Genomic DNA, 11,235 nt, shown 5'->3' with positions numbered 1-11,235 from the left:
TGCAGAAATCGCGGCGATTTCTGGGCTATTTTGACCCAGTTTTCGACCCAGAAAACACAGATTAGAGGCTACAGAGTGGGGGAATGCAGGAAGTGATTCATCATACTTCTCATTATTCAATTTTAGGTTTAGATATAGTTCTAGAGAGAGAGGCTCCCTCCTCTCTCTAGGTTTTAGGATTTCTCTTAGTTTAGGTTTATTCCTTCTCAATTCCAGGTTCAATATTCCTTTAATTTAGTTTCTCTTCTACTTTTATTTGTTCTAGTATTCTGGTTATTTATTTTTCCAATTTAATTTATGAACTCCATGTTTGATTTGATTTTCCATTTAATGCAATTTGAGGTATTTCATATTTATGATTTTAATTTACCTTTTACATTCTTAGCTTTGGTTGAGTAATTGGAGACGCTTGAGTTATCAAACTCCTTTGTTGATTGAAAATTGGAATTTATTGGTTGATTTAGATCCCTCTAAGTTAGTCTTTCCTTAGGAATTGACTGGGACTTGAGGAATCAAATTGATTGGTCCACTTGACTTTCCTTCAGAGTTAGAGGATAACGAAGTGGGAGCAATAGACAATTCTCATCACAATTGATAAGGATAACTAGGATAGGACTTCCAGTTCTCATACCTTGCCAAGAGCTTTTCTTAATTATTAGTTTATTTTTCTTGTCATTTACATTCCTTGTTCAATCTTTCAAAAACCCAAAAATATATTTTCTCATAACCAATAATAACTACACCTCCCTGCAATTCCTTGAGAGACAACCCGAGGTTTGAATACTTCGGTTATTATTTTATTGGGTTTGCTTTAGTGACAAACAAGTTTTTGTACGAAAGGATTTTCTGTTGGTTTAGAAGCTATACTTTCAACGAGATATTATTTGTGAATTTTTTACTAGCAAAAATCTGTTCATCACCTATCAGTATGAGACACACAACAGAATATGTAATAAAGCATGAAAAGAGAATACAATCATGCAACACATATCATAAGAATATCATATCACAGTGTATAAACAGAGAATACGAAAATAGTAAATAGAAAGTATAGAAAATAATAGACAAACAAGGAATACAAAAATCATCACATAGTAACAATACAGAAAACACACACATTCATACAGAATACATAACAGAAAATTATGCATAAACAAGTTTGATGCATGTCTAGTCCTACTGCAGGTCATGAGTTCATATGTTGGTTTCTACCCACACCCGACGTAACCTGGCACACATGGCCAGATATAGCGATTCTAGAGCTAAGTAGAGTTTAAGCACGGTATAGCATAACCATTGTAAGTGACCTTGCCTATAGGAATCACACTTCTAGGGCCAAGCATGCATGTCTTAACCTTTGTAGTGACCTTGCCTTACATGAACAACACTTCTAGGGCTGATGTATGTTTGGAAACCAAATTCAGTTTACAGGTATTCCCGCCTTTTATATCTAGCCCAAAGGCCCAATCAACAGTCATCAGTCTTTGTAAGCAACCTTTAGCTTACAGATTTTACTTTTCTCAATCTTTTAGGGCCAAGCCCACTTTCATCAATCTCGTATCTCTTCTCTTTCTTGTTAATACTTTTCTCAATGTTACTAGTATCCTTTTAGAGCTACAATTAATTATAATCCTCTCCTCATACCTCTCCCTAAGTGTTTTATGAAGAAATCTCTAGATTCTAGACTTTTGAAATATCTTGCTACGTGATGAGCGGATAATTTATACGCTTTTTGGCATTGTTTTTAGTATATTTTTAGTAGAATCTAGTTACTTTTAGGGATGTTTTTATTAGTTTTTATATTAAATTCACATTTCTGGACTTTACTATGAGTTTGTGTGTTTTTCTGTGATTTCAGGTATTTTCTGGCTGAAATTGAGGGACTTGAGCAAAAATCATATTCAGAGGTTGAAAAAGGACTGCTGATGTTGTTGGATTCTGACCTCCCTGCACTCAAAGTGGATTTTCTGGAGCTACAGAACTCAAAATGGCGCGCTTCCAATTGCGTTGAAAATTAGACATCCAGGGCTTTCCAGCAATGTATAATAGTCCATACTTTGGCCGAGTTTAGATGACGTAAAAGGGCGTTGAACGCTAGTTCTACGTTGCTGTCTGGAGTTAAACGCCAGAAACAAGTCACAAACCAGAGTTGAACGCCAGAAATACGTTACAACCTGGCGTTCAACTCCAGAAAGAGCCTCTGCACGTGTAACATTCAAGCTCAGCCCAAGCACACACCAAGTGAGCCCCGGAAGTGGATTTATACATCAATTACTTACTTCTGTAAACCTTAGTAACTAGTTTAGTATAAATAGAACTTTTTACTATTGTATTAGACATCCTGAGTTTTATCTTTGGATCATAGTAGCTTTGGTTACTCTGGTTCCCCTCTGGGTCCGAGACCAATGAACTCCATTATCACTTATGTATTTTCAACGGTAGAGTTTCTACACTCCATAGATTAAGGTGTGGAGCTCTGCTGTTCCTCAAAGATTAATGCAAAGTACTACTGTTTTCTATTCAATTCATCTTATTTCGCTTCTAAGATATTCATTCGCACTTCAACCTGAATGTGATGAATGTGACAATCATCATCATTCCCTATGAATGCGTGCCTGACAACCACTTCCGTTCTACCTTAGATTGAATGAGTATCTCTTAGATCTCTTAATCGGAATCTTCGTGGTGTAAGCTAGAATGATGGCGGCATTCAAGAGAATCCGGAAAGTCTAAACCTTGTCTGTGGTATTCCGAGTAGGATTCAATGATTGAATGACTGTGACGAGCTTCAAACTCGCGAGTGCTGGGCGTAGTGACAGACGCAAAAGGAGGGTGAATCCTATTCCAGCATGATCAGGAACCTCAGATGATTAGCCGTGCCGTGACAGGGCATCTTGGACCATTTTCACAAGAGGAGGGGATGTAGCCACTGACAACGGTGATGCCCTTGCATAAAGCCAGCCATGGAAAGGAGTAAGCCTGATTGGATGAAGACAGCAGGAAAGCAGAGGTTCAGAGGAACGAAAGCATCTCTATGCGCTTATCTGAAATTCTCACCAATGATTTACATAAGTATTTCTATCCTTCTTTTATTACTTAATTTCGAAAACCCCATTACTATTTTATATCTTCCTGATTGAGATTTACAAGGTGACTATAGCTTGCTTCATACCAACAATCTCCGTGGGATTCGACCCTTACTCACGTAAGGTATTACTTGGACGACCCAGTGCACTTGCTGGTTAGTTATGCGAAGTTGTGAAGATATGTTTATACCATGGTTCTGTGCATCCGTTTTTGGTGCCATTGCCAGGGAATCAATTTCGAACAACAATTCACAACCTGAGTAACAATTTCGCATACCAAGTTTTTGGCGCCGTTGCCGGGGATTGTTCGAGTTTGGACAACTGACGGTTCATCTTGTTGCTCAGATTAGGTAATTTTTTTTTGTTTTATTTTCAAAAATTTTTCAAAAAAAATTCTTTCAAAAATTTCTCCCTTGTTTTCGAAAAAAATCTAAAAAAAAAATGTTTTCAAAAATATATTTTTCTTCAGAATTTTTAAGAATGAATTCTAGTGTTTCATGAAGCATGGCTGGCTGTAAAGCCATGACTGTAGGGCATGTTAGATGTGTCATGTCTGAGTTACGTACTAAAGCTTGGCTGGCTATTAAGCCATGCCTGACCCTTTGATTGGAGCTTTAGAGCATAAGATTCCTGGAATTCATATTAAAAATTTTGGAATCCTTATTTTTCTTTTTTCAAATAATTTTCGAAAAAAAAATACAAAAAAAAATCATAAAATCATAAAAATAAAAAATATTTTTGTGTTCTTGTTTGAGTCTTGAGTCATGTTATAAGTTTGGTGTCAATTGCATATTCATCTTGCATTTTTCGAAAATTTCATGCATTCAGAGTGTTCTTCATGATCTTCAAGTTGTTCTTGGTAAGTCTTCTTGTTTGATTTTGATGATTTTTTGTTTTGTGTTGTATGGTGTTTTTCATATGCATTCTTGAATTCTTAGTGCCTAAGCATTAAAGATTTCTAAGTTTGGTGTCCTGCATGTTTTCTTTGCATTAAAAATTTTTCAAAAATATGTTCTTGGTGTTCATCTTGACATTCATAGTGTTCTTGGTGTTCATCTTGACATTCATAGCATTCTTGCATGCATTCATTGTTTTGATCTAAAATCTCCATGCATTGAGCATTTTCATTGTTTTTCTCTCTCATCATTAAAAAATTCAAAAATAAAAAAAATATCTTTCCCTCTTTTCTCTCATAAAATTTGAAAATTTGGATTGACTTTTTCAAAAATTTTTAAAATCTAGTTGTTTCTTATGAGTCAAATCAAATTTTCAATTTAAAAATCTTATCTTTTTCAAAATCTTTTTCAAAAATCAAATCTTTTTCATTTTTCTTAGTAATTTTAGAAATTTTCAAAAATATTTTTCAAAAATATTTTTCTTAATTTTTCATCAAATTTTCGAAAATATCATCATCAATTAATGTTTTGATTCAAAAATTTCAAGTTTGTTACTTGCTTGTTAAGAAAGATTCAAACTTTAAGTTCTAGAATCATATCTTGTGATTTCTTGTGAATCAAGTCATTAATTGTGATTTTAAAAATCAAATCTTTTCCAAAAACTAATTTAAATCATATCTTTTCAAAAATATCTTCTTATCTTATCTTTTTCAAAATTTGATTTCAAAATATCTTTTCTAACTCCCTATCTTCTTATCTTTTCAAAAATTGATTTTCAAATTTGTTTCAACTAACTAACTAACTTTTTGTTTGTTTCTTATCTTTTTCAAAACCACCTAACTAACTCTCTCTCTCTAATTTTCGAAAATATCTTCTACCTTTTTCAAAATTTCTTTTTAATTAACTAATTATTTTATTTTTTAATTGAATTTTCGAAAAACTACTAACCTTTTTTTCAAAAACTATTTTCGAAAATCACTAACTCTATTGCAAAAATTATTTTCGAAAATCCTCCCCCTCTCTCATCTTATTCTATTTATTTATTCACCTACTAACATCTCTTCCTCACATCACTCACCAAATTCAAACCCCCTCTTCTATCTGTGTTCGAATTTTTTTCTTCTTTTCTTCTTCTACTAACAATAAGGAACCTCCTTACTGTGACATAGAGGATTCCTCTTCTTTTCTTGTTCTCTTCTCTTTCTTATGAGCAGGAACAAAGAAAAAGGCATTCTTGTTGAAGCTGATCCAGAACCTGAAAGGACTCTGAAGAGGAAACTAAGAGAAGCTAAATTACAACAATCCAGAGACAACCTTATTGAAAATTTCGAACAAGTAAAGGAGATGGCAGCCGAACCCAACAACAATAATGCAAGGAGAATGCTTGGTGACTTTACTGCACCTAATTCCAATTTACATGGAAGAAGCATCTCCATCCCTACCATTGGAGCAAACAATTTTGAGCTGAAACCTCAGCTAGTTTCTTTGATGCAGCAGAACTGCAAGTTTCATGGACTTCCATCTGAAGATACTTTTCAGTTCTTAACTGAATTCTTGCAGATCTGTGATACTGTTAAGACTAATGAAGTAAATCCTGAAGTCTACAGGCTCATGCTTTTCCCTTTTGCTGTAAGAGACAGAGCTAGAATATGGTTGGACTCTCAACCCAAAGACAGCCTGAACTCTTGGGATAAGCTGGTCACGGCTTTCTTAGCCAAGTTCTTTCCTCCTCAAAAGCTAAGCAAGCTTAGAGTGGATGTTCAAACCTTCAAACAAAAAGATGGTGAATCCCTCTATGAAGCTTGGGAAAGATACAAACAGTTGACCAAAAAGTGTCCTTCTGACATGCTTTCAGAATGGACCATCCTGGATATATTCTATGATGGTTTATCTGAGCTATCAAAGATGTCATTGGAAACTTCTGCAGGTGGATCCATTCACCTAAAGAAAACGCCTGCAGAAGCTCAAGAACTCATTGACATGGTTGCTAATAACCAGTTCATGTACACTTCTGAGAGGAATCCTGTGAGTAATGGGACGTCTATGAAGAAGGGAGTTCTTGAAATTGATACTCTGAATGCCATATTGGCTCAGAACAAAATATTGACTTAGCAAGTCAATATGATTTCTCAGAGTCTGAATGGAGTGCAAGCTGCATCCAACAGTACTCAAGAGGCTTCTTATGAAGAAGAAGCTTATGATCCTGAAAACCCTGCAATAGCAGAGGTGAATTACATGGGTGAACCATATGGAAACACCTATAATCCATCATGGAGAAATCACCCAAATCTCTCATGGAAGGATCAAAAGCCTCAGCAAGGCTTTAATAATGGTGGAAGAAATAGGTTTAACAATAGTAAACCTTTTCCATCATCCACTCAGCAACAGACAGAGAACTCTGAACAAAATACCTCCAATTTAGCAAGCTTAGTCTCTGATCTATCTAAGGCCACTATGAGTTTCATGAATGAAACAAGGTCTTCCATTAGAAATTTGGAAGCACAAGTGGGCCAGCTGAGTAAAAGGATCACTGAAATCCCTCCTAGTACTCTCCCAAGCAATACAGAAGAGAATCCAAAAGGAGAGTGCAAGGCCATTGAATTAATCACCATGGCCGAACCTGTAAGGGAAGGAGAGGACGTGAATCCCAAGGAGGAAGACCTCCTGGGACGTCCAGTGATCAATAAGGAGTTTCCCTCTGAGGAACTAAAGGAATCTGAGGCTCAGCTAGAGACCATAGAGATTCCATTGAACCTCCTTATGCCATTCATGAGCTCTGATGAGTATTCCTCTTCTGAAGAGAATGAGGATGTTACTGAAGAGAAAGCTGCTAAAATCTCATTGGAGATGGCAGACAATTCCAGAAAACAGGCTTATGGACAAGTAGAGGACGTGTTAGTAAAGGTTGAAGGCCTTTACATCCCTGCTGATTTCATAGTCCTAGATACTGGAAAGGAAGAGGATGAATCCATCATCCTAGGAAGACCATTCCTAGCCACAGCAAGAGCTGTGATTAATGTGGACAGAGGAGAATTGATCCTTCAATTGAATAAGGACAACCTTGTGTTTACAACTCAAGAATCTCTCTCTGCCTCCATGGAGAGGAAGCATAAAAAGCTTCTCTCAAAGCAGAGTTAAACAAAGCCCCCACAATCAAACTCTAAGTTTGGTGTTGGGAGGCCACAACCAAACTCTAAGTTTGGTGTCAAACCCCCATATCCAAACTCTAAGTTTAGTGTTGGGAGGTCTCAACAAAGCTCTGCACATCTGTGAGACTCCATGAGAGCCCACTGTCAAGCTATTGACATTAAAGAAGCGCTTGTTGGGAGGCAACCCAATGTTTATTTATCTAATTTTTATTTTTTTTCATGTTTTATTAGGTTCATGATCATGTAGAGTCACGAAAAAAATAGAAAAATTAAAAACAGAATCAAAAATAGCAGAAGAAAAATCACACCCTGGAGGAAGACCTTACTGGCATTTAAACACCAGTAAGAAGCATGTTTTGGGCGTTCAACGCCAGAACAGAGCATGGTTCTGGCGCTGAACGCCAGAAATGGGCAGCATCTGGGCGTTTGAACGCCAGAAACGCACCCTGGAGAAGAGCTGGCACTGAACGCCCAGAACAAGCATGGTTCTGGCGTTCAACGCCAGAAATGGGCAACAAATGGGCGTTCAACGCCCAAAACAAGCACCAATCTGGCGCTGAACGCCCAGAGTTGTGTGCAAGGGCATTTTGCATGCCTAATTTGGTGCAAGGGTGTAAATCCTTGAACACCTCAGGATCTGTGGACCCCACAGGATCACCTCAGGATCTGTGGACCCCACAGGATCCCCACCTACCTCCACTCACTTCTTCTCACCCCTCTTTCACACAATCCCATAAACACTCTTCCCCAAAACTCTTCACCAATCACCTCAATCTCTCTTCCCTAGCACAACTTCACCACTCACATCCATCCACTCTTCCCCATAAACCTACCTCATAAACTCCACCTACCTCCAAAATTCAAAATCAATTTCCCACCCAAACCCACCCATATGGCCGAATACACACATCCCTCCATCTCCTCCATATCTTCTTCTTCTTCTATTCTTTCTTCTTTTGCTCGAGGGCGAGCAACATTCTAAGTTTAGTGTGGTAAAAGCATAGCTTTTTTGTTTTTCCATAACCATTAATGGCACTTAAGGCCAGAGAAACCTTAAGAAAGAGAAAAGGGAAGACAATTGCTTCCATCTCTGAGCCATGGGAGATGGAAAGATTCATCTCACAAGCCCATCACTAAGAAAAGGATGGAGCAAGCAAGAGAGCCCATTCATGGATCTCAATAGGCACATGAAGAAGCTCATCATCAAGAAATCCCTGAGATACCTCAAGGGATGGACTCTCCTCCACAGAATTTTTGGGAGCAAATCAACACCTCCCTAGGAGAATTAAGCTCCAACATGGGACAATTAAGGGTGGAACATCAAGAGCACTCCATCATCCTTCATGAAATTAGAGAAGATCAAAAAGCAATGAGGGAGGAGCAACAAAGACAAGGAAGAGACATAGAAGAGCTCAAGGACATCATTGGTTCCTCAAGAAGGAAACGCCACCATCACTAAGGTGGACTCATTCCTTGTCCTTACATTCTCTGTTTTCGTTTTCTCTATGTTAAGTGCTTATCTATGTTTGTGTCTTCATTACATGATCATTAGTATTTAGTAACTTTGTCTTAAAGTTATGAATGTCCTATGAATCCATCACCTCTCTTAAATGAAAAATGTTTTAATTCAAAAGAACAAGAAGTACATGAGTTTCGAATTTATCCTTGAACTTAGTTTAATTATATTGATGTGGTGACAATGCTTCTTGTTTTCTGAATGAATGCTTGAACAGTGCATATGTCTTTTGAAGTTGTTGTTTAAGAATGTTAAATATGTTGTCTCTTGAAAGAATGATGACAAGGAGACATGTTATTTGATGATCTAAAAAATCATAAAAATGATTCTTGAAGCAAGAAAAAGCAGCAAAGTACAAAGCTTGCAGAAAAAAAATAGGCGAAAAAAAAATAGAAAGAAAAAGAAAAAGCAAGCAGAAAAAGCCAAAGCTCTTAAAACCAAGAGGCAAGAGCAAAAAGCCAATAACCCTTAAAACCAAAAGGCAAGGGCAAATAAAAAGGATCCCAAGGCTTTGAGCATCAGTGGATAGGAGGGCCTAAAGGAATAAAATCCTGGTCTAAGCGGCTAAACCAAGCTGTCCCTAACCATGTGCTTGTGGCGTGTAGGTGTCAAGTGAAAACTTGAGACTGAGCGGTTAAAGTCAAGGTCCAAAGCAAAAAAAGAGTGTGCTTAAGAACCCTGGACACCTCTAATTGGGGACTTTATCAAAGCTGAGTCACAATCTGAAAAGGTTCACCCAATTATGTGTCTGTGGCATTTATGTATCCGGTGGTAATACTGGAAAACAAAGTGCTTAGGGCCACGGCCAAGACTCATAAAATAGCTGTGTTCAAGAATCATCATACTGAACTAGGAGAGTCAATAACACTATCTGAACTCTGAGTTCCTATAGATGCCAATCATTCTGAACTTCAATAGATAAAGTGAGATGCCAAAACTATTCAAGAGGCAAAAAGCTACAAGTCCCGCTCATCTGATTGGAGCTCTGTTTCATTGATAGTTTGGAATTTATAGTATATTCTCTTCTTTTTATCCTATTTTATTTTTAGTTGCTTGGGGACAAGCAACAATTTAAGTTTGGTGTTGTGATGAGCGGATAATTTATACGCTTTTTGGCATTGTTTTTAGTATGTTTTTAGTAGAATCTAGTTACTTTTAGGGATGTTTTCATTAGTTTTTATGTTAAATTCACATTTCTGGACTTTACTATGAGTTTGTGTGTTTTTCTGTGATTTCAGGTATTTTCTGGCTGAAATTGAGGGACTTGAGCAAAAATCAGATTCAGAGGTTGAAAAAGGACTGCTGATGCTGTTGGATTCTGACCTCCCTGCACTCAAAGTGAATTTTCTGGAGCTACAGACCTCAAAATGGCGCGCTTCTAATTGCATTGGAAAGTAGACATCCAGGGCTTTCCAGAAATGTATAATAGTCCATACTTTGGCCGAGTTTAGATGACATAAAAGGGCGTTGAACGCCAGTTCTACGCTGCTGTCTAGAGTTAAACGCCAGAAACAAGTCACAAACTAGAGTTGAACGCCAGAAATACGTTACAACCTGACGTTCAACTCCAGAAAGAGCCTCTGCACGTGTAACATTCAATCTCAGCCTAAGCACACACCAAGTGGGTCCCGGAAGTGGATTTATACATCAATTACTTACTTCTGTAAATCCTAGTAACTAGTTTAGTATAAATAGAACTTTTTACTATTGTATTAGACATCCTGAGTTTTATCTTTGGATCATAGTAGCTTTGGTTACTCCGGTTCCCCTCTGGGACCGAGACCAATGAACTCCATTATCACTTATGTATTTTCAATGGTAGAGTTTCTACACTCCATAGATTAAGGTGTGGAGCTCTGCTGTTCCTCAAAGATTAATGCAAAGTACTACTGTTTTCTATTCAATTCATCTTATTTCGCTTCTAAGATATTCATTCACACTTCAAGCTGAATGTGATGAACGTGACAATCATCATCATTCCCTATGAACACGTGCCTGACAACCACTTCCGTTCTACCTTAGATTGAATGAGTATCTCTTAGATCTCTTAATCGGAATCTTCGTGGTGTAAGCTAGAATGATGGCGGCATTCAAGAGAATTCGGAAAGTCTAAACCTTGTCTGTGGTATTCCGAGTAGGATTCAATGATTGAATGACTGTGACGAGCTTCAAACTCGCGAGTGATGGGCGTAGTGACAGACGCAAAAGGAGGGTGAATCCTATTCCAGCATGATCGGGAACCTCAGATGATTAGCCGTGCCGTGACAGGGCATCTTGGACCATTTTCACAAGAGGAGGGGATGTAGCCACTAACAACGGTGATGCCCTTGCATAAAGCCAGCCATGGAAAGGAGTAAGCCTGATTGGATGAAGACAGCAGGAAAGCAGAGGTTCAGAGGAACGAAAGCATCTCTATGCGCTTATCTGAAATTCTCACCAATGATTTACATAAGTATTTCTATCCTTCTTTTATTACTTAATTTCGAAAACCTCATTACTATTTTATATCTGCCTGACTGAGATTTACAAGGTGACCATAGCTTGCTTCATACCAACAATCTCCGTGGGATTCGACCCTTACTCACGTA

The 11,235-nt window shown here is 37.6% G+C and overlaps 1 non-coding gene across 1 annotated transcript; it reads right to left on the bottom strand.

Moving 5' to 3' along the window:
• Positions 1 to 5,725: 5,725 nt before the first annotated feature.
• On the bottom strand, positions 5,726 to 5,833 carry LOC112730771 (small nucleolar RNA R71). Its single transcript, XR_003166581.1, has one exon. It is a non-coding gene; the product is annotated as a small nucleolar RNA R71 (small nucleolar RNA).
• Positions 5,834 to 11,235: the final 5,402 nt, after the last annotated feature.

Source organism: Arachis hypogaea, chromosome 12, assembly GCF_003086295.3.
Source record: "Arachis hypogaea cultivar Tifrunner chromosome 12, arahy.Tifrunner.gnm2.J5K5, whole genome shotgun sequence".
NCBI lineage: Eukaryota > Viridiplantae > Streptophyta > Magnoliopsida > Fabales > Fabaceae > Arachis > Arachis hypogaea.
This window is presented reverse-complemented; position numbering and strand designations above follow the sequence as displayed.